We start from the raw sequence: 23,923 nt of genomic DNA on the forward strand, positions 1-23,923 counted from the left end.
GTTTATCTGTATATATTGTATCGTTATATTACAAAACAACTATTTTAATTACTTACTAACACATGTATTATGAGACATAATTCATTGTGTCAATTTCTCCTGGAATTTTTGAGACAAACATAAATAACAAAAAGTACGAAGACTCGCCTAGTTAATACTGCTTTAGCCATGATTTTAAACATGTGAGTACATTCACATGCTCCGAATTAAGTGCCGCTCTAGGTTTAGTAATAATGTTTCCTGAATCACTAAACACGAAAAAACTTTTTTTTCTGTTAAGCACTTCTCCACGATCATCGTTCAATTTAAATCCAAATGTTTCACCGAGTTTACCTCTCAAATTCTCATATGACATAATGGAGTTTACACTATTCATAGACCGCAGAAACTGATTTTGTTTCTTTATCAAACTAAACACACAACCTTCATATACAAACTGACAGTCAGTACAGAAACTGCAACTCCTTCAAAGGACAGCTGTCGAAACAGAAGACTGGCCCCCATTTTAATCGAATTGCCAGATTTTAGAAAGAGAAGAAGGTACTTACGCTCTCACTTGCACACAGTGTAGACATGGCTATTTTATAAGGGATGAGAAGGACGAATCCCAGAAAAGAATTTTTTTATTTTAGTAGGTTATTTTACGACGCTTTATTAACAGCTTTGGTTATTTAGCGTCTGAATGAGATGAAGGTGATAATGCCGGTGAAATGAGTCCGGGGTCCAACACCGAAAGTTACCCAGCATTTGCTCATATTGGGTTGAGGGAAAACCCCGGAAAAAACCTCAACCAGGTAACTTGTCCCGACCGGGAATCGAACCCGGGCCACCTGGTTTCGTGGCTAGACGTGCTAACCGTTACTCCACAGGCGTGGACCCCAGAAAAGAATGCTAGGAAGATTAGCTGACTACAAGGTGGAAGTTTTCTTGAAAAACCATAAAACTTGATAAGGGTTTCGCATTGTGTTTCAATTTTCAAGAGAGGTAGACTAGGTCACTGTCCTCATATCTCCATCTCTTTCAGAAATGTTTGTGCAAAGATTTTCTCTACATTACTAGTTTACAGTTAGAAAATAACAGCACTATTGTGCTTTTAAGTAAGCAATTTCCGAGAGAGAAATATTGTGAGGAATTTTTAGTATGAGTTTGTATTAACAAAATAATAATTAATATCAACTACAACCGATTAATTTTAATCGACTCGATTATTCGATGAAATATTTTTGATCGATTAATCTTACAACATAAATTTATTGATTAATCGGTTAAATCCCACAACACTAGTTATAATTATATCAAAATCAAGATTTAATTCAGTCAATCACTTATCAGTTAATGTTTCTGCTCCATAGGATTGACTACTTGTGGTTTTTGTGTGGTGCTCTTTTGTTTGAGGCCATACTTCTACTAGACGGAACTTCCTGTCTTATTTTCTTCTCGACGAAACCATGCTAAATATTTTTTATCAGCCTTCAAAATGTGAGAAATATTTCAATGAAATCCATGCAGGGATTGGTGAGATATGATATAGTAATTTCGATTCAAACATCCCGTCCCTTTAAAATAAAATTTTACTAATTCTGTTTTAAATAATGCGTTATGTTTAAAAGTGAAAAAATATTCTATTTCAAAACGTAATCTTGAAGAGCGTAAATAATAATTTTATTACTGCATAGTCCAGTGATGTCAAAGCAAGGGCATTTTTCTGACCTTGACGTCGTGCGCAGGCAGCAAGCGCTAAGTATGGAAAGAGGAAGGGTTGTGTATATGAATAAGCAACCTTTTGGATTATGAAAACAGTGGTGCACAAACTTCACACGGAACGTGAAATTTTATGTCGTTATTTTTATACGGCTTCTTTCTGTTTAATATTATTTATATTGTCTGTAAAACAAAAGTACTAACACTGATTTCATAATATTGCACTTGTGTTTTAAATCTTAATAACATAATAGAGAGTTAAGAAGGAATATTCACTTAAATTCTATATAGTATAATATTATACTGTATTAAGTGGATGAAACACATCATTCATAAAGAAAGTGTTATTCCAAACAAAGAGATTGAATATGACATGATAAGTTGGAATTTATATTGATGGTATCTTTAGCCTTACAAAAGTAATCAATAAACTAATCAAAACAACATTACAGTATAAAGCAAAGTTACCTAGGTACTGTATCTGTTTTAAGTGTAACTAATAGGCTATTACATAACAAAACTCTTCTTGCATTATGCTTTTAAGGTGATATTTGTGAGCAACTTCCTATCATCAGAAAATTAAATTATTTTCTCGAAATGTGCTGAAGCTATAGAGCTGACATTTTTACAACACATGGGCACGTATCTTTTGCTTATGATGTAACAGTAGTTGCTTTTTTAATTCATTACCTTACAAATAATTTCCATGCGAATATTTTCAAAATTTTCAATACACTATCTTCAGTAATACGTATATACGGTATATTAGATTTACGAAAAGTAAAGCGCTCAGGCTCTCCTAGGCTCTAAAGCGCGCGCTTGCTCCTGTGGGCATCAATTGACATGCCTGGCATAGTCAATTCATGCGATATCACCTTTGAGAAACGAAAACACTGAAAGACAGAAAAGGAGTAAAGTGTAATAATGTTTAAAAAAATCTAGGAATTAAATTTGTAAGTAGGATATATTGCTATAGAACCAGAAAACAAAGACATAAACGAAGGTTTGCTGTTTGTGACCTACATTTTTTTTATAAACACGGGCTCAGCAAACGTCGAGTACGAACACGAGATAGTCACACTTTAGTACTGTCCTAGATGGTTCTTCTTTAATAATGACTATGGAGAAACGATAAAAGGTACTAAACGAGCTCGGTGTATAGTCTACAGTGTTTTTAAGTTGCGTGTTGAAAAAATATGGCTTAGAGTGCTACTAACAAAAGAGGAGAGAAAAAGACTGTATTCCAGTTCCAGAATTGTCTATGAGTTTAAAAAGTTACATCTAAAAATTTGCCTCTGGATTGCAATATTTAATATCATTATTGAAATTAACAGATCATAAGAAAATAAAACGTATAGATGGTTCATTTTTACTTGTAATAACAATTCCTAAGTCTACGGCAAGAAACTAGACATTTATCTCCGCCCCGCATGTATGGAATTGCGAGGAATTGACTATGAACTGAAAGGTCCCAGGTGATGGAGAGTGTTTTATTTTGTAGTTGTTGAAACTTCCAGAACGTTCCTTTTAAATTGAGTATTAGGACTTAGGTAAATTGCCTCCCCAGGTCAAGAAATTACGTAAATTGTCTTCTGTGTATATACCTGAGATACGACACGTAAATTGCCTCCCCTTTAATACGTAGTAAATATGCATCCATAGGTAGTTGCTAACCACTAGGATCGCTACTATCGCCTCATACAGACAATGCGAAATAATACCTGCACAGTCTATTGTTCCTAGTACCCTCATCAACTCAAGCTTCGTGACTGTATATACCAGACTGTGCTGTCACCTACACATGTTGATTTGCCGAGGCTGTATTAACGTCAGTTACAAGCCACAGATTAAATTCTTCGCATTGTTAACAAAGGAGGAACAGGAAAAACACGAGAGAAATTGAGTATGTAGAACCGTCAGAATTAACCATATAACATATTGTACAGTATATTATATTTCTGCAGATTTTAATAGTATCATTCAGGCATGTCAATTGATGCCCACAGGAGCAAGCGCGCGCTTTAGAACCCAGGAGAGCCTGAGCGCTTTACAGCGGAAAGGAAAGAGACAGACGAAAGAGGTGATATATGCCGCTTGGTCGAGCTATATTCAGGGATGGCCAGCACTGATTCAATAGATGAAGGGAAGAGAACTTATTAAAACTGAATCCATGTTAATTTTTCGATTTGTCTGAGAAGTATAAGTGCATTATAAGAATGTAAGTTTTAATATTAATGCTCATTTTTCACAAGTTTGATTTTTTTATTCAAAAGAAATATTTTCTCAACTTTTCGTATAGAAAAGTGAAATTTGAGGTATAGGCCTATTTATTTAGTACCCTTACAGAATGTTTTCGTAAATCTAATATACCGTATATACGTATTACTGAAGATAGTGTATTGAAAATTTTGAAAATTTTCGCTTGGAAATTGTTTGTAAGGAAATGAATTAACAAAGCAACTACTGTTACATCATAAGGAAAAGGTACGTGCGTATGTGTTATAAAAATGTCAGCTCTATAGCTTCAGCATATTTCGAGAAAATAATTTAATATTCTGATGATAGGAAGTTGCTCACAAATATCACCTTAAAAGCATAATGCGATAAGAGTTTTGTTATGTAATATTAGTTAGACTTAAAACAGATACAGTGCCTAGGTAACTTTGCTTTATACTGTAATATTGTTTTGATTAGTTTATTGATTACTTTTGTAAGGCTAACGATACCATCAATATAAATTCCAACTTATCATGTCATACTCAATCTCTTTGTTTGGAATATCACTTTCTTTATGAATGATGTGTTTCATCCACTCAATACCGTATAATATTATACTACTATGGAATTTAAGTGAATATTCCTTCTTAACTCTCTATTATGTTATTAAGATTTGAAACACAAGTGCAATATTATGAAATCAGTGTTAGTACTTTTGTTTTACAGACAATGTAGATAATATTAAACAAAAAGAAGCCATATAAAAATAACGACATAAAATTTCACGTTCCATTTGAAGTTTGTGCACCACTGTTTTCTTAATCCAACAGGTTGCTTATTTATATACACAACCCTTCCTCTTTCCATACTTAGCGCTTGATGCCCGCGCACGACGTCAAGGTCAGAAAAATGCCCTTGCTTTGACATCACTGATGTAATTACTGTTTCTCTCTCCTTCTCATTTCTTTAGTCTATTCTTTATCTTCTTTTACTCGGTCTCTAACAGAAATAAGTAGCTACCAGGGGCATTTCCTTGGGGATAAAGGCGGCGAGAATGTAGGTCGGACATCAGTACTGTCATTAAATGCCTATTATCTGTGAAGATGGGAGTCTCGTCACCCTCTGGGCCGATTTGGCTTTACCTTTACCTTCCTTCTTTCCTACCAGACGTGTTTATTTTCATCTTTTTAGTTTTCTTCTTTCTTTTAAACATTTCGTACAATCTTTTCTTTGTTTCTTTTATTTTAATTTCTCATTAGAGAAAGTACCGTACAAAAATCCGGTTCCATATTTTCACGGAAATTCATGTTTTCATCATCTCTGTAGGGGGAAAAGTCGTTTTGGGCATGTCATCTGTTCATGTAGGCTACAGCGATTTCTCTATTGACAGAATTATTTTCATACTCATTAATTCAATTCAAGTCAATTTATTTGGCCATTAGACATACAGTTTTAGGCTTCGTCAGAATACATTGAAAAACATATAAATACATTTAAAAAACACTAATATTAAAAGAAACAGTAAAATTTAAATAATACAATGAAAACATGAAATAATTCGCATCTTTTAAATTAAAGAAAACTAACTAAATTGCAATTAAACTTATTTATTAAAATACAATTTCATACAAATTTGTATTGAAAAACTCAGCAACAGAATAAAAAGGATTATTTAATAACCAATTGTAAAATCTAGTTTTGAAGCTATTGATGGGTAATTTATAATGTCCATACCTGTGGATTAACGGTCAGCGCGTCTGGCCGCGATACCAGGAGGCCCGGGTTCGAATCCCAGTCGGGGCAAGTTACCTGGTTGAGGTTTTTTTCGGGATTTTCCCTCAAACCCAATATGAGCAAATGCTGGGTAACTTTCGGTGCTGGACCCCGGACTCATTTCACCGGCATTATCACCTTCATTTCATTCATTTCGCTAAATAACATAGATGTTGATACAGCGTCGTAAAATAACCCAATAAAATAAACAAATAATTTATAATATTGACTTGTGTTGCTCTTGTGAAATCTACAATATGGAATATTAATTTGTTCACTATTTCTAATTTCATGATCATGTATATTGTCCACTAATGAGTAATTGTCGATATTTTGTCGAGTGATTGTCTGAAAAGTGGCCGACAATGTTCCAGATAGTTTGATTTACATAAAATTCTAATGGCTTTCTTTTGTAAAATCAAGACGCTTCCAATTTTGGTTTCATTTCCCCAGAAAATTAGGGCATATCGGATTATCTACTGAAAGAAAGAAAAGTAGGCACATCTTAAATAATTTCGAGAAAAGCAAGTCGTTAATTTCTTTAACACATATAAATATTTAAAGAAAATAATCTGCCCTCAATGAGGGTGACCATAAAGATCCAGAATAAAAGCACTACAGAATAATTTAGAAAGACAGGAATTTTTTAGTAAAAATTTCAGAGAAATGCAAACCCAAACTCTTGATAGCTTTGTGCATATGTATTCGATGTGCTTATCCCATGTTAAACTGAAGTCTATAAAAAATCCTAGAAATTTTGTGTAGTTGAGTCTGTTGTCCTTATTTATTAGATAATTTAGGCTGAAAGTTATGTTGATAGTTTTTTCTTGATTAAGCAAGAAACCATTAGATTAAAACTATAAAGCCATCTGTGATAGAGTGTCGTTGTTGAGAGCATAGTACAACACAATTTATCCTGAAATGATGAGCATGAAATGTATTAGTTTATTAAAAATGAAAGCGTTCTTATTCGAAATTAGAAACATACTGTAATGATACCATAGTCTAAGCGAAACCTACCGATTTATTTTTTAGATTTATTGTATAACTTAACGCAGAATAAACCGACAAAGGAAGCAATATTTTTTCCCTGCTTTTTGATCGACATCACTGAACTCTTTCCGTGTCATAGGAGCTAATAGACAGTACGCGTTCAAAAGGAGTCCTCGGTACAATAACGTCTACAAAGAGTTTGAAAGCGGTTTCGTACCTACATAAAAACCATCGCTATGGAGTAACAGTTATCATGCCTGACTGTGCAACGAGCGAGTCCGGGTTCAAATCTTGGTTGGGACAAGTTACCTGGTTGAGGTTTTCCCTCAATCAATTGAACCTCGGACTCATTTTGCAATCATAATTACACTTTCCCTCTTTCACCATCGGCTCCGGGTCGCCATCGAACTTGGACCCCAGTGGTATGTGGTCATTCGTTGCTGGTGGTAGTGCTATGTATCGTGGGCTCTCCCCTGAGCTCATGGTAACTCGTGCGACCGCGGTGAGGGCTACGCGGAAAGGTAAAAAGATTCTCTAGGCTGAAGGGGAGTTCGGAGGGGGCCCGCAGGAGAATCTGTAGCGCAGGAGGCCTTAGGATATGCTCATTATTCCATCCCGGGTAGTATAGTGGGCCCACCCAAGCGATCTACGTGAGTGGGCAGTACCCAGTCCGTGTCCTTCCCCTCAAGAAGGACTGATAGAATGTACATAAACAGAATATATATTGATACTTACGACTACATTCCTCACATGATGTTAAATATAGCTATGTATAAGTTAATTGAGGGATTATTAAAAACTGTGTTATGTTCTCTACATATATAATAATGATAATGATGATGACGATAATAATAATAATAATAATAATAATAATAATAACAATAATAATAATAATTATACTTACAAATGGCTTTTAAGGAACCCGCAGATTCATTGCCGCCCTCATATAAGCCCGCCATCGGTCCCTATCCTGTGCAAGATTAATCCAGTCTCTACCATCATATCCCAGCTCCCTCAAATCCATTTTAATATTATTTTCCCATCTACGTCTCGGCACTCCCAAAGGTCTTTTTCCCTCCGGGCTCCCAACTAACACTCTATATGCATTTCTGGATTCACCCATATGTGCTACATGCCCTGCCCATCTCAAACGTCTGTATTTAATGTTCCTAATTATGTCAGGTGAAGAATACAATGCGTGCAGTTCTGCGTTGTGTAACTTTCTCCATTCTCCTGTATTTCATTCCTCTTAACCCCAAATATTTTCCTAAGAACCTTATTCTCAAATACCCTTAATCTCTGTTCCTCTCTCAAAGTGAGAGTCCAAGTTTCACAATTATACAGAACAATCGGCTATATAACTGTTTTATAAATTCTAACTTTCAGATTTTTTGACATCAGAATAGATGACAAAAGCTTCTCAACCGAATAATAACAGGCATTTCCCATATTTATTCTGAGTTTCATTTTCTCCCGAGAGTCATTTATATTTGTTACTGTTGCTCCAATATATTTGAATTTTTCCACCTCTTCGAAGGACAAATCTCCAATCTTTATGTTTCCATTTCGTACAATATTCTGGCCACGAGAGATAATCATATATTTTGCCTTTACGGGATTTACTTCCAAATCTATTGCTTTACTTGCTTCAAATAAAATTTCCGTGTTTTACCTCATCGTTTGTGGATTTTCTCCTAAAATATTCACGTCATCCGCATATACAAGAAGCTGATGTAATCCGTTCAATTCCAAGCCCTGTCTGTTATCCTGAACTTTCCTAATGCCAAATTCTAGAGCAAAGTTAAAAAGTAAAGGTGATAGTCCATCTCCTTGCTTTAGCCCGCAGTGAATTGGAAAAGCAATAATAATTAATAATAATAATAATAATAATAATAATAATAATAATAATAATAATGTGATAATTTAAAAAGTCTAGACTACTACAACTTTCGCAATAGTATTATTTATATATATATATATATATATATATATATATATATATATATATATATATATATGCGTAGAATGTATATACAGTGTGTGTGTGTGGGTGTGTGTGTGTGTGCCAGCTGTAGGCCTATTGTATTGCCATCAGGATGGATCGTGTTTTGTTTTCTAGAATGCACTTTTTCAAAATATTCTTATTTTAACTTTTTCATTTCTAGGTCTCACTGTGAAAAATAGTCTGCAAAGAATGATGTACTGCAAACATGGTGGCGCTTCTTCAGTTTAGATCACACTCGAAAGGCGTTTGTTTTGAGGTATGCAAATATCACATAATTATATTTTTTGACTAATTGTGCTTTCATTTATAATAAATTATCATATCCGATGTGTTTATCTGTATCTGTATCTTTTTTGTTTTCTTTCTTCTTTCAAACATTTTTTCCATTGTTTACTTTCTCTCTTTCGTTTTATTTCTCATTGTAGAAAGTACTGTAAACTTAAAATATTCCGTTAACCTATTGGAACCCCTGCTGGCTGACTATATGCAACTATGTAAAAATATAGAATAGTGTTTTAAAGCCTTTCAATGCATGAATACTTATTCGATGAAAGGTAACTAATATAATTTTCTCTTGTAAATTTATTTCTGTAAATTCTCACTACTTGTAAGTTAATTTCTGTCTCAATCAAAGGAAGAATATGCGTTAGATTTTGCCATGGCAGTCGACCGTTCCCATGTAATAAAGTATTACATGCTGACTCTGTCGCCAGCCTCCAGTCCTGTCTACAAGTTATTCACTGTTATCATAAGAGAAATATAAAATAAAAAAGAATAAAATTCACGTACTTTAGCATACACTTCGCTTGAGTTGCGATTATTCATAAAAATGTAACAAAACTGTGATATTTTTAGTAATATTGCCTTATTTTTTTTAATATTAATGCCCACGTGCATCTAGGTCGGTTAGTGTAATCACCGGTTAAAATTACCACCTAACCCCTGGTTAAACATTTTTACGGTGCATTGAGCTCGGTTAGAACTTAAATAGGAAGTTAATCACGGTAATCTCTAACCGGCTATATTCGAACGGTTCAAGGAGATAACCTGTGATTAGTAGACCAAGTAAAACAAAATGGAGGCCAGATCCGCAGGTGATTATTTCGAAGACGATCATTATTTTACAATACGTGAATTACTTGGATAGAGATTATGGTGAGCGTTAAGTTTCTTTAATGGAAAGAGAGAATTCTTACGAGAAATTAGGTGACAGAAAATTTCAGAAGAGATTTCGTTTATCAAAATCTAGTGTCATTTCTGCTATAACAAATGGATTATTTGAAATAACACAGAAACAGTCGTATTTCTCCTATGGACCGGCTGCTTATATTACGATTCTATGCAACTGATATTTTATATATTTTAAGAGGGAACACTCGAATATCTCTCTCTCTACGTCACTGGCTGAACAAAGAGAGGTTATGGACGGATCGTACAATAATGCACAGTTCCTTGGTATAAATGGGGTCGTGGATCATACACACATTCGTATTTAATCTTCTTCATCATTTTCCTTTATGGATATTCCATCCTTTTCGTACATAAATATAGTAATTAAGTCTATCAATACTTGAAACTCACATTGGGATATAATCATTTTTGCATTTAATTTTACATTTTGTACGATTTTAACCTAACAGCACTGAAAAACAAAGTAATGCAATTCGCAAACATAACAGCGTCTAAAGTCAAACAAATGCAACGCGAAAATATAGGACAGTTCGTTTCTATGTAGAGCGGAGTAAGCGCAGTCGTTTTTAAACGTTGACTATTATCTTTGCAGAGGAATGGATACTTTACTTTTTGTCATTTTGTATAAAGAGTGTACCATCATAGACTTTACTGAGGTGTCAGCTAACCACGTTTTAATAATCGGTGATTATGAATGATGCACAGAAATTACATTTTAACCACGGTTACTGTTTAACCGTCGTTTCGTAACCTATGATTACTGCGTTTTAACTGAGGTTGATGCACTTCGCCATAAATCTCTAAGCCAATGGTTTTCAACTTTCTTTTTCTGATAATCTTTAAAATATTTCGTTAACTTAGAGAAATCCTGGCTAGCTGACAAATAAATATATTCATCTACTTGGTTATTTAACGACGCTGTATCAACTACTCGGTTATTTAGCGTCGATGAGATCGGTGATAGCGAGATGATATTTGGCGAGATGAGGCCGAGGATTCGCCATAGATTACCTTGCATTCACATTACGGTTGGGGAAAACCTCGGAAAAAACCCAACCAGGTAATCAGCCCAAGCGGGGATCGAACCCGCGCCCGAACGCAACTTCAGACCAGCAGGCCAGCGCCTTAACCACGCCAGTGGCTATATTCATCTATGTAAAAGTATAAAATAGTAGGCCTATTGAACAGTATGACATTCATTGTCACTTTATATCAGGACTATTTGTTAAAAAGTTTTATTATGTGCATTATTTCTGTGTAAACATAAAACATCTTCTGATAATATGTTAATCTCCACAATAACAAATTTTCTAGGATTCACTCTGAATTAAAAAGTAAAAAGTTTTCCCAGAGGTAAAAAATTGGTGGATATCGCCAGTTCAATGTATAATTTGTGGTTGCTTTTCCACATATTATATCATTAGCCACAACTTCAACAGAGAAACACAAAGTTTTTTTTTATGGACAAATTAAATGTCGCTATATGGTTTTAAAGTTCGTGAAATATGAAAACGCTTGTTCACATTAATAAAATATGGAGAATTTGAGTAATATATTTATTTCAGCTTTCTGGAGGATGACAGGAAAATCTGTTTTACAGTTAATCAAAATAAGGGAATCCAAATGGCCGCAAATCAATGCTAAATAAAATTATATTTACTTTTGTCATTTGTATGGAGTATAGAGCTCATATAAGAGAAGATACATTTTGACACTACCGTTCAAAAGATGATTTTTTTCAAACATCAAGTTAATTTTTGAAAGCCAGCATATATTTTTTATGTGAAAGTCAAAATGTTTTTCCTCGGGACTTTGCATGCTGCTGTTCATGAATGTTTGCTGTGTATTCAAGTTCCAAGATACAGGATTCATCCCCAAGAAAACTGCAGAAAGATATCTTATTGTGTTTTTTTTTTTTAATCTGAAGCTCATCTCGAATTTAAAATTGTACTTGTCCCTTAACAAAAATCCCAGAGAAGTCTTGTGATGTTTCCTGAATAAAATCTGATGCTCATCTCGAAGCTCAAATATGAAGTTAACACTTTTCTTCTCCATAAAAATCTCATAACAATTCTAGTGTGTTCTCGAAATAAAACTGTAGACCATGTAGAAGTTCAAATATCCGACTTAGCACTTTTACCCTCGAAAATGATCCTCTAATGATCCGAGAGACTAAGTAAGAGGATAATAAGTAACACATTCTACCTTCGGCATGTTTGTTTCAGCTCCTTAAAACAAATGAAGTATTCCATTACTTCTCCATTGTACTAAAATCTTGCAAATGCTCACAGTTGGGATTCGGGAAAGTCTCACCATGAGTCGTGGAACTCCATGATTTCTGGGAACGTCGGTTGAGAAGGACTGCTCTATGCATAAGCTCTAATTTAACCTATTATAGCCTAATCTAATTTACTTAACCAATCCTAACCTAACCTAACTCAAGTCTGCTTAGCCTAGGGTTTTATTGCAGAATGTCTGCTCACAATAAAATGCAGTGCTATGTAAGAACATGGATTATGAATTATCTGATTAGCGGAAGACAGGACGTGGCGTCATGGTCTAAGGCAGTGTTTCCCAACCTTTTTAAATTCGCGGCGCCCTTGGGAATAACATTAAAAACTGGGGGCACCCTTTCTCGAATTTAAAAAATAAATTAAGTTCAATATATTCATTTATTGAAAGATGAAATAATAAGTAACGTACATCATAACATAGTACGGTAAACTTTACTACAATCACTGAGTAAAAATACATCAATAGAGTTTTGTTCGATAATCATTAATGTGAAACTTGTGATTGATGCTTGGAGCACAGATACGTGATATTGGGCCTTACACTTGACAATGAAACACACAAATCATTCTCAAAATTATTCAGTCTATTTCTTGCTTTGCATTTTGTCACCAAAGCAAAGAAGGCTTGCACGCATAGATAGGATGTTGAAAAGGGCAAAAGTAAGTTAATTGCTTTCTTCATTAGGTTAGGATACATCTCTCTCAGTCGAAGCCAAAAAGCAGCTACCGACGCCTCACTCTTGGTGAACTTACCTTTGAGTGTGGAATCAGCGCAAAGATCAGTAAATTCATCTTCGTTCGCAAGCCCTGAAATCTATTTCCTCCGCACTATCTACGAAATCAACCCAGTCGATATTCATAGTGGAAATAGATGGAAAATACATCTTGCAATCTTGATAAGTTATCACAAATGCGGTCTTTCAGCTTACCCAGATCTTTATCTTCTGCCAGATTAAGAAGAGATGGAAAGTTCGACAGATCTCCTTTCTGAACTGCAGACCTCCAAGAACTAAATTTTCTTTTAAAACCTTTCATTTTATTGGTTGAGGAAATTGTTGTTTCCTGTCGATCCCGCATTGAAACATTCAGTTCATTCAGCTTATGAAAAATATCTGCCAGATACGACAGTTCCAAACATCAAGAATCAATTAGTAACAGCCCATGAAATGTGTCTTGATTTTCATCCTTAAAAAAAGTTTTCACCTGTTCTTTGAGTTCGAGAAACCGGCTCAATACACGACCCCGCGATAACCACCTTACTTCTGTGTGAAGTAACAGAGAGGTATGAGCTGCATCAGTTGCGCGACATAACTGTTCAAAAATCCTGCATTAGTCATGAATGCGTGTAATGGAGCAAAATCTTCATTACACGCATTCATGACTAATGTTTCTCTGTGTAAAAAACAGTGAGTTATAATTATGGATGGATTTTTGTTGAGAGCTCTGGCAGTGAAACCTTTAAATTTCCCAGACATAGATGGTGTACCATCCGTACATATATCACAACAGTCTTTCCATGAAAGATCATTGTCATTCAGAAAGGAATTAATAGAAACGGAAATATTGTCGCCTGTGGTTGTAGTCTCCAGCTGTCTAGAGAACAGAAACTGCTCATTAATATCTTTATCATCAATAAATCTGATAAAACCAAGGAGTTGCGGTTTGTCACCAATATCGATACTCTCATCTACTTGCAAAGCAAATATTCTATCAGTTTTTATTTTCTCCAAGACTTGTTCGTTGATATTGCATGACATTTCACAAATCCTGCGGCTGATTGTATTGTTGGAGAGAGGAAATTTCGAAACTTGATCAGCTGCTCCTTCGTCAAGAATTGTTGAAACTGTAACTTTACATGCAGGGCCTATGATTTCCTCTCCAAGAGTATGAGATTTCTTTTTTTTTAGCTATCAGTTCTGCTACTTTAAACGAGGCTTCAAGAGCAGTGTCAGCTATGGTCAAAAAAATACATCACACTTTACTGTGACACACTAGGATGCTTTGTTGTAAGATGCCGCTTCAGTTTGCTAGGTACCATGACCTCGTTGCTGAGTGTTTCCCCACAAACTAAACATACAGGGATAGGGTTTTCCTCCATACTCAAAGTAACTGTTCAGGTATGATCTTTTCTTTCGTTTGTCTTCTTTATGTGTTGCATTTGACGATCCGGGAGAAAACTGTAGCCGTAGGAGTCGACTGTTCACTTTCACTGTCCTGGCGTTTACGTTTAACAATGAACTTATCCATAGAAAAACACTGTGAATCAACGCGAAGAAAACAACTCAAAGCGGCGGCAGAACTCGTACAATTTTATATTGTTCTGTCGAAGTCTTGGGATTGTCCGTGAGGAAGCGAATGGTCTATACACAGTCTGTGAGTCTATACTAGTATACTGAATCAGGAATGTTCGGCAGGGATTGGCTGTAATGACATCTGCCGGAGCCGGATACAAGTATAATTGAATCATCGAAATGAATCGATCTGTAGTGCATGAGAGAAATTAATTTGACTTATTTTTTCAAGACCTTACAAGACTTTAGGCTTAAGTAGACAGTAATTTTTTTGGTTTATTTCAATATCTTGCGGCACCTCTTAGCCGATCACGCGGCACCCTAGGGTGCCGGGGCACACAGGTTGGGAACCACTGGTCTAAGGCAGCGTTTCTCAAACTTTTTTGAAGTGGGGACCACTTTTTTAAGTCAGAACAGTTCCGCGGACCACCTTACTCTTGTTCCCTTCGAAAGCAAGTTTATCAATTTTGTAGCATATTTTAATATCAATATACTTATATTTTAAAATGGAATTAATTAATTATAATATTTTTCTAATAACTTTTTTGTAGCCAATAACAAGTAACTTATAACAAATTCTGTGCATTGTTGATTCATCGCTTGCCTGTTAGCACTTGTTTGAAATCCTCCTTATGTGGTATACATAGGAGTTGTCCATGTCTCTATTAAATAATGTCCATTACAAATAATGGAAAACTGGCTTCGATCCGGATCTTTGAAAAGAAAGGAACATGATGATACGCTTCATTTTGGCAGTGCTAATAGTTCGGAAGCTGTATGTGAAGAAATATATTAATATCAGTGATAATAGCACTATTGCTATTAAAGAAATATCAAGTCCTAGTGGTACATATTCAAAGAAAAAATACTGTCGTAAATACGACAAGAGTTATTTGGAACTTGGATTTACTTGGTGTGGCAATGAGAGTGAACCAAAATCTTGGTGCGTTGTTTGTTACGAAGTGCTTTCAAACGAATGTATGAAACCCGCGAAATTGAAACGGCACTTAGAGACGAAACACGCAAGTGTAAAAAGTAAACCTGACGGATTTTAAAATAGGCGGAGTTTAAAATTTATTATATCGTCATCTGGAAAAACAAATAAAAAGATTAATGGAGAAACATGCCCGATTTTCAACAAGTAAAGATGCAATATGCCACGTTCTATTATTGGTGTACGACGTACAGTTACGTGCCCATTTCAATGTGCAGACTGGGTGTCGACAAAACTATTAAGACAGTCATCATACATGAAAAGGTTCGGTACTTCGGTCCTCTGTTATGAATTCCAGTGGTCCCTGGTTGGATTAGAGGCCCGGCGCCACATATGCACGGAAACGCCAAGTTCATAGTGCTTTAAATCCCTTTTTTGTTGAGAGTAGAGTGGGAAGAGGGTAAACGGGTAAGGTAAGAAATATCATAAAATATTAGTACTGGAAGAAAAATTGAAAGGCGGTTGCCATGTGTCATTTCCAAATTCTGAGATTTTCAGCTATAGTGTGATACGCAATTCATTTGAATTTTATGTTTTCTTCTGTCTTTTATGAAGGACCACAAGGGCAGAACTCAAGGACCACTGGTGGTCCGCGGACCATAGTTTAAGAAACGCTGATCTAAGGCATCCTGCGTAGGACTCGCATTACGGAATACGCGCTGGTCCGAGTCATTATTATTATTATTATTATTATTATTATTATTATTATTATTATTATTATTATTATTATTATCTCTGAACTTTACGAAAAATAAGTAAAACATATGTCTTCAGATTCACTATTTGTGTTCGCCTTTATCAATTTTTTATGTGTGGAACTAGCAATTTTTGTATCAAAATTTAGCAAAATAACATGTTTTAAAACATAAAGTAGTGAACGAAAATCACAGGAAGTTGTAAAAACTCGCACCTCTTTTATGCTACGGTTCGAAACGCTGGACTTTAAGCAACAATGGAAGAGTTTTTTTTCTTTCTCTTTTTCAGGGAAGATTGGACAATTTCATCGAAAAGGGGATGGCCATTAAAACTTTCGTAGCCCTACTAAATTTGTAGAGAGGAAATTATTAAAATAAACTATTTTATAAGCATTGATAACTGACAGCTAAAATGCAATATCTTATAGAGTAGATTTGTGTCCAAGAACCTGTAAAATATGTCTAAAAGAAGCAAAAATGTTCTCGTAAATTAAATTATGAGAAAATGAAAAAGTCTAACAAAATCACTCCACTTGATTTTAATGTTGTGGAAGGAATTACTGAAAGAGCAACGTTCTTGAATCTGGTAATATATACAAGGTGTTTCCGGGCTGGTGTTACAAACTTTCAGGGATGGTGGGGAAGGGCACATGTATCAATTTGAGATAAGGAACCCTGGTTCGGAAATGACTGAGTCGAAAGTTATAAGCAAAAATAGTTGTGTGGAAATGGAATTGTCATTTTGCACCACGTGCTCTCCTTCCCTTAATCTCTGTAACAGTCGTGGAAAGATGGTATGGGCCGGATGTCTCCTACGTGGTTACTTGCCCCGATACAATGTGTGAGCTTGCCTACTGTTGTTCCCATTGGATCATCCGTATTCGAAAATCAGGTCTGCATATTCCGCTCTCGTGTACTCCTCCATTTCACTAGAACCGATCGACTGGACACTGCAACTTGTACACAGACACTGCTGTCTGCTGACGTGCATATCAGGACCGACCACGTCCGTTACACATTACGCTATCTGCATTGCTTTAGTGTAGTTTTCTGTCCCCACCCCTCAGACAGCGCACTGAATGGAATACTGTAAATAGACAACGTAAACAATGTCAGATGAATACAGTATGTGTAAGATGTACAGATAAATACACATAAATAAGGTGTACAGAGGAATAAAATTATTTCATATCCACGCAACTATCTTTGCTGGTAACTTTAGACTCGGTCATTTCCGGACCAGGGTTCCTTATCTCAAATTGATACATGTGCCCTTCCCCACCATCCCTGAAAGTTTGTAACACTAGCCCGGAAACAACCTGTGTGTGTGTGTATGTGTGTATATATATATATATATATATATATATATATATATATACACATACACACAGTACCGTAAAATGGGGTGAATAGGAACAGTGGGGGTGAATAGGATCAAAACTTTATTCTTGGTTATAAAGTTTGTTATAAACTGTACTTGAGCGGGATCACAGTCATTGGTTACTATTATTGTTCTAGTAAGCAATGACTGTCTTCCCGCTCAATTGCAGTTTATAACAAACTTTATAACCAAGAATAAAGTTTTGAACCTATTCACCCCCACTGATCCTATTCACCCCATTTTACGGTATATAATATATATATATATATATATATATATACAGTATACAATAATTCTTGTTCTTGTGATCGCTTCATATCTTCAATTAGGCCTATGTTTCTTCATGTTTTTTGGAGTGTCACGTATTTTTTACTGAATTCATTGAGTGTATGAAATTGTATTCTGCGCTGGTAAGGTGGGTAACTTGCACGATAGTTTAATTATGTACGAGGTCTACTGTAGGGTAAATTCTTGTGCAGACGTGGAATCCAGGGATCCTGTTAAATTAACATGCTTATTCACACATCGTACTACAGCGAAGCAAGAGATACTGTTTAATCAGTATAAATCGAAGTCACCTGACCCTACTGGAATAGCAGGTGATATCAAGACGGAGTGGAATTTCTTCTTTGTGGAGCACACATTGCTGTCTAGCACACGGCCTCGCAGGCAGTTGTTTGTATGATATTCTCAACTACAGAAGCTACGTATACGCATGTCGAGTCAATTTGACAATGTGGTGAGCTACGATGAACAGATTCCTTATATTTAATTCTTATAGAGGTTGTGTTAGGGTCGGTAAGATTATTCTGCCCAGGTTGAACGTTCACATCAGTCACAGATGAAAGAAACAAAGATACGATGGAAGGGTATGATGTCATCAATGACATCACAAGGTAGTTATAATAGTTATATACTGCCATGTTCTTTTTTTTTTTTTTTTTTTTGTAATTCACGATTTCATCATATATTATAGAGTTAATGCGATTAAATTAAGTGTATGTAATATTTAGTACTCACCATTACTATGTTTTTTTTTTCGTCATTCACTTCGACTATTCGAGTAGTATAAGCTTTTGGACCTAATTTCTGCTTGACGTATCCTGGCTACACTTTGGCGACGTCTTGTTAGAAACACATACTATGCTTAAGTTAGTTTCACTATTAGTATTTCTAAAGTCATTGCATGCAGCTAACAATAGATAAGAACAATGTTCTGCAAAATTGAAAATTTACACTCTTTAAATCAAGTATTTTTGACGACCTTTTTGAGTTTTAACTTTCAATTGTTTTTCACAATGCACAGAATTCTTTGGTTCTTCTGATGGAAGTAAGTTATATTCTCTAAAAAACTAAACATATTTTTTCTACGCTTTCTAATCATGACATAATATCTATCCACGTTAAAATCTGTCGTATATTTTCCTCGCGTTGCACTATTTTACTAACACTCGCTTCAATACTTGAAGTAATGTGTCGTAATAACAGTACCTAATATATTCTCTACAAAACTGAACACTTTTTTATACATTTTCTAGCGACGATATAATATTATCTATCCGCGCTAAAGTCTGTCGTATATTATCCTTGCGTTGCACTAGTGTACTGGGATTGCCTTCCATACTCGAAGTCATGTCTGCTACTAAAAGTATTATGAATAAGTAAGAATTTATAACCTATGAACCTATTTAGTATTACGTTTACCGCCATCTATTGTTTGTTTTTTAGACTATTATCATAGAAATAGTCGTTAAAATTATACATATATATGATTTTGACGGTTGACTTGTAACTTGTCTCCTTGGCTTAATGGTTAAGGTGTTGGGCTGTTGGACAAATAATGAGTAATGAGATGTGAAAGTTCCAGGATCAAATCTCAACGTCAGCAATAGTGATTAAATAAATTGTAAAATTGTAATGTATGTGATATGTATATAATATAATATATATATATATATATATATATATATATACACAGGGACATCATTTTATTTTTACTAACATTTTTAATATTAACCTGTCTATACCTTTAGAGAACCGGAAACACCGCTTGCTCCCCCCTCCCCCTGGAGTTCGATGATACTGGCGTAAAACACAAATCACTCTACTAGGTATAGGAAGGAAGAAAAGTAGTTCATCCATTTACGTAAACTAGGAAATATCACAATTTTGAGTTTGATCATTTTCATTAGGTTTTTCTTTAATCAAAGTACAGTACTGTATTAAGAATAAGTGTTTTTACTCACGAAGTGAGTTATCCATGCGAACGTATTCATTATGCAGTGTATATTATACTGTACTGTCTACAGCACATTAGCGTACAATATAGAGAAAGAAGTTAAATTGAAAAATAATCATAATATGAATATTTAAACACAATTTTGAAAATGATGGCCGTTCATTTCAATACAGGCTTCAGTTCTTTTGTGCATATTATCGCACTATAAACTATTGCATCTAATTCCAATTGCCAGTTTCGTCCTTCGTACTAGTAACTCATGTTGAAATAATTCTGTACCTACTCTACGTACTGTAAATTCAATCTTCACTTCTGCCCGACCCGAAAATATAAAATTACTCAGACATGCTATCTACTGTCCGTCCAAGTGGTTATGCCGCAGGATTGTAGAAAGGGAGGAAATCACGTGACAGTTAATTACTTAACGAGGCCCTTTTATTTAAGTTATATTAAACAGCTGTATAATATTACGTAAACTTCCAATTCCTAAGAGAAATTAATGTTTTCAGAAAAGAGCTAAGACAGCCCAGCTATTACAGAGGGGCGAGCAGAAGCAGGTGGGGGAAATCGGAATGCGACGTAGGCAAACGGACAGTACCTGTGCGAAAATATGATTCAATATTGAAAGCTCTTTCGTCACTGGAAAACGCGAACATATTTCTGGAACGTACTATACTCAGTAACTCAGTACTGCTTACTATCTGCGGTCTTGGTTCTGTGTGGAGTTGGAACTTCCTTAGTAGAAGGGGTGGGAGTGAAGTACATTAAAAAACTCAGGTACAATAAAAATTGAAGTAAAAATAAAATGATGTCCCTGTATATATGTATATATATATATATAATTAGAGTGTAATTTTGTAGATATGTGACATATGTGAAGAAGAAAAGAGGGAAGAAAGAAAGTAATTATAGAAGGAAGAAAAAGAATAATTTTAATTAAATTTTCGGTAATAGTGACGTCATCAATGACATCATACCTTTCCATCGTGTCTTTAAATTTAAATTAAAAAATGCGTGTTATTATGGTCCAAAAATCGATTTAAAGATATTCACACGGAAATAACCGTTTTAAGTATGGGTGATTTCACGATTCCGTCACTCAATTTATGTGTAACCTCCCCTCATCAATTATCAGCCGAATTTTGTTCGCTTGGAAAATCTAAGAATAATTTCTTTCAGGATACATGCACTTGAGTAGGCCCATACCAACTTTTAAACCACATCTGTGGTTCTAACTCTAACACACTGTTCTCTGCAATAGTTTAAAAAAGGCTGGGGAGAAGTCTTGACGGTAGTGCGAGTTTCCAATACAGGAAGGGTTTGAGATTTTGAGCCCTGTGGCTTATCAGCAAATCCCGGATTCTTAGGTTCGAACCTATTCTGTTACTATCTTGTTACTCTTGAAATATCACTTTTCTTTTTCGTTTTAAGTATCAACAAATAACAAACTTAAATTTTATAGGATCTAAATAGACAGAGTGACCAGATTCACATCGATAAAGAAGAGGACACAAAGCTTCAAAAAGGGAAGATATTGTTCGAAAAAAAGAGAACAAAAAATTTGTACTTTGATTTAAGTTTAGGCCTATATTATACTTTAAAGTACGTCAATATACAGTACAGGTTTAGGCTTATATCATACTTAAAAGAACGGTATTTTAATATCTATTTTATTACAAAATAATTATGATAATAATAATGATTTTACAGTTAGCTACATACGAAAGTCAAGGGAACTATAATAATTATTAAAGAGGACAGAAAATATCTATTTATATTTATGCTTAGCCCTGTAATGTATTTAAAATTATGTCAATATTTTATTATAGCATACTTATGATAAAAATTAACAATTTTAAATGATTTTACATATGACAGCCAAGTAAACTGTAATTACAGTATTATCAAAAGGAGGAGCAAAGAGAGTTAAGAACGTTGGCAAAGAGTATATTCCGTTGATGCTGCTGCCACCTACTGGCAAATTACTTGAAAAATGCGTTAAATCAGATAGTTTCAAAATATCAGGCATACAAGTTATGAAAAGGAGGACATTTCTTGATTTTTTTTAAATCTGCCCGGACCCCGGATATAGGCCTAAAAAGGAGGACATGTCTGGATAAAAGAGGACATCTGGTCACCCTATAATAATCCGTGGTGCCACAGCCCTTGAAGGGCCCAGACCGACCAGCCGGCTGCTGGCCTCACGTTCACATGCCGAAGCAGAGGTGGACGATTATCCAACCAGAATGGAGGTATTGTGTGGTTAGCACGATGATCCCCCCAGCCGTTATAGCTGGCTTTCGGAACCGGATTTCGCTACCTATCGTAGCTACCCAAGTGCATCATGATGCTAGGTGAGCACTGGTCCCATGCACTGGTCCCATGCACTGGTCCCATACACTGGTCGAAATTTAATGAGGAAATTTCTTCCCCCATAAGGACTCGAACCAGCGCGCATTCCGTAACACGAGTCCTAGGCAGGATGCCTTAGACCACGACGCCACGGCGCGGGACGGTCACCCTATAAATGGACCTAAGTTGTATGTTATGACCAGGGAACGGATTTATATGGACTAAAAATATATGAAATATGTAAATATATATGTAGTTATTTTTACCAAAATATGGAATTAAATATGGATTTTTACCAAAATATGGAATTAAATATGGACTTAAAATTATAAAAAAATGACTATGTACGTTAAATATTGGTACATTTTAATCAAACTAAACAAAAAATATAATGGACGTACCTTATCTTCCAATGTAGTTTCAACAAGACACAATTTTTATTGTCTGTTACCATAACAATAGGTTACAAACATTTCTTTCAAGTGCTGAAAAGTGAATCTTCTTCTATTGTCTCTGAGGATAGATTTATACTGACTAAAAGAGCGTTCGACGTCACAAGAAGTAACTGGTACATAATTCAATTTCACAATGTCTGCTGGGGATAAGTCCAAGTTAATCTTCACTGTTGATTCACCACTCATCACAGCAACAACCTTTTGTAGTTCTTCATATCCAGGGTTTTTTGAAAGTACAGTGTCCACCTTAGCTCTTACTGCATCTGCAACTTTACCTCTACCACGATTCAGTTGTTCCACAGTACTATTTATAATTTCAAAACTTTCAGATAGTGAAAGGTGCCTATTTTGGAGACTTTTGATGAAAATGTATGCTGAATGTGAGCTAAGTCATTCTTCACACTTATGTCACAGGTAACTGTTTTCGCAGTATCAATTGAGACTGCATCTTCAGAGTCCAATGCAAGGAGAACATTGTTAATAGAGTCTATATGTTCGGCATAATATTCAACTGCTTCTAGCCATGTACCCCATCTAGTTAAAATTGGCTTTGGTGGCAATGGAATTTCAGGGTACATTTCTTTCAACACGTTAACTCTACTGGGAGCTTTGAGAAATACTTTTTTCACTGATGAAATCAACAAATCTACTTTAGGGAAATTGTCTCTGACCACTTCTGCCACACGATGAAATGCATGCGCCACACAAGTAAAATGAGTCAATTTAGGATATACAACAGATAATGCTTGTCCAGCTTTGACCATATAAGGGGCAGCATCGCTAATAAAGAATAACACATTATCGTACATAATACCCTTTGGCCACAGGATACCCATAGCTTCGTTGAACAGTTTAACTATAGTTTTGTTATTGCACTTTTCTAGAACATCACAATGTAAAAGAATTCGTTCAGAATATTGTTCACTTAACAAACCGATAACTACATTACCAACAAGTCTACCTTCTTTGTCGGGAGTCTCATCAATGGAAACCCAAATTGAACTATCTTTAATTTCATCTCTTATCTTCTGTATTGTCTCATCGTAGATGGATGGAGCATACGTCTTCCTAAGTGTTGACTCATCCGGGATTGTATGTTGAGTATATTTTTCAAGGAATTCCCTGAAGACCTTATTCTTTAGTTTGTAGAGAGGAATATCAGCAGAGATGAGAGAACGGCACAGGTCGATGTTAAACTCAGATCTTACATTCGATGTTGTTGGTTGTGTTAAAAACAATTGTCTCTGCTTGGAATTTAGTTGTTTGTTGGCCTGATGTTTACTAGTTGTTGTTTAATGTGTTGTTGCACCAGGAACTTTTGTGTAGATGGTACTGCACACTG

At 35.3% G+C, this 23,923-nt stretch overlaps 1 protein-coding gene across 1 annotated transcript in view; it reads left to right on the forward strand.

Annotated features, from left to right (window-relative positions):
• Positions 1–8,857: 8,857 nt before the first annotated feature.
• The window catches only part of klu (klumpfuss), a 200,157-nt gene continuing 185,091 nt past the window's right edge, over positions 8,858–23,923 (forward strand). The window contains exon 1 of the mRNA XM_069813119.1: positions 8,858–8,945. The gene's annotated coding sequence lies outside the window, so the exon portion shown is untranslated. The remainder of the gene's footprint in view (positions 8,946–23,923) is intronic.

Source organism: Periplaneta americana, chromosome 16 (genome assembly GCF_040183065.1).
Source record: "Periplaneta americana isolate PAMFEO1 chromosome 16, P.americana_PAMFEO1_priV1, whole genome shotgun sequence".
Lineage (NCBI taxonomy): Eukaryota > Metazoa > Arthropoda > Insecta > Blattodea > Blattidae > Periplaneta > Periplaneta americana.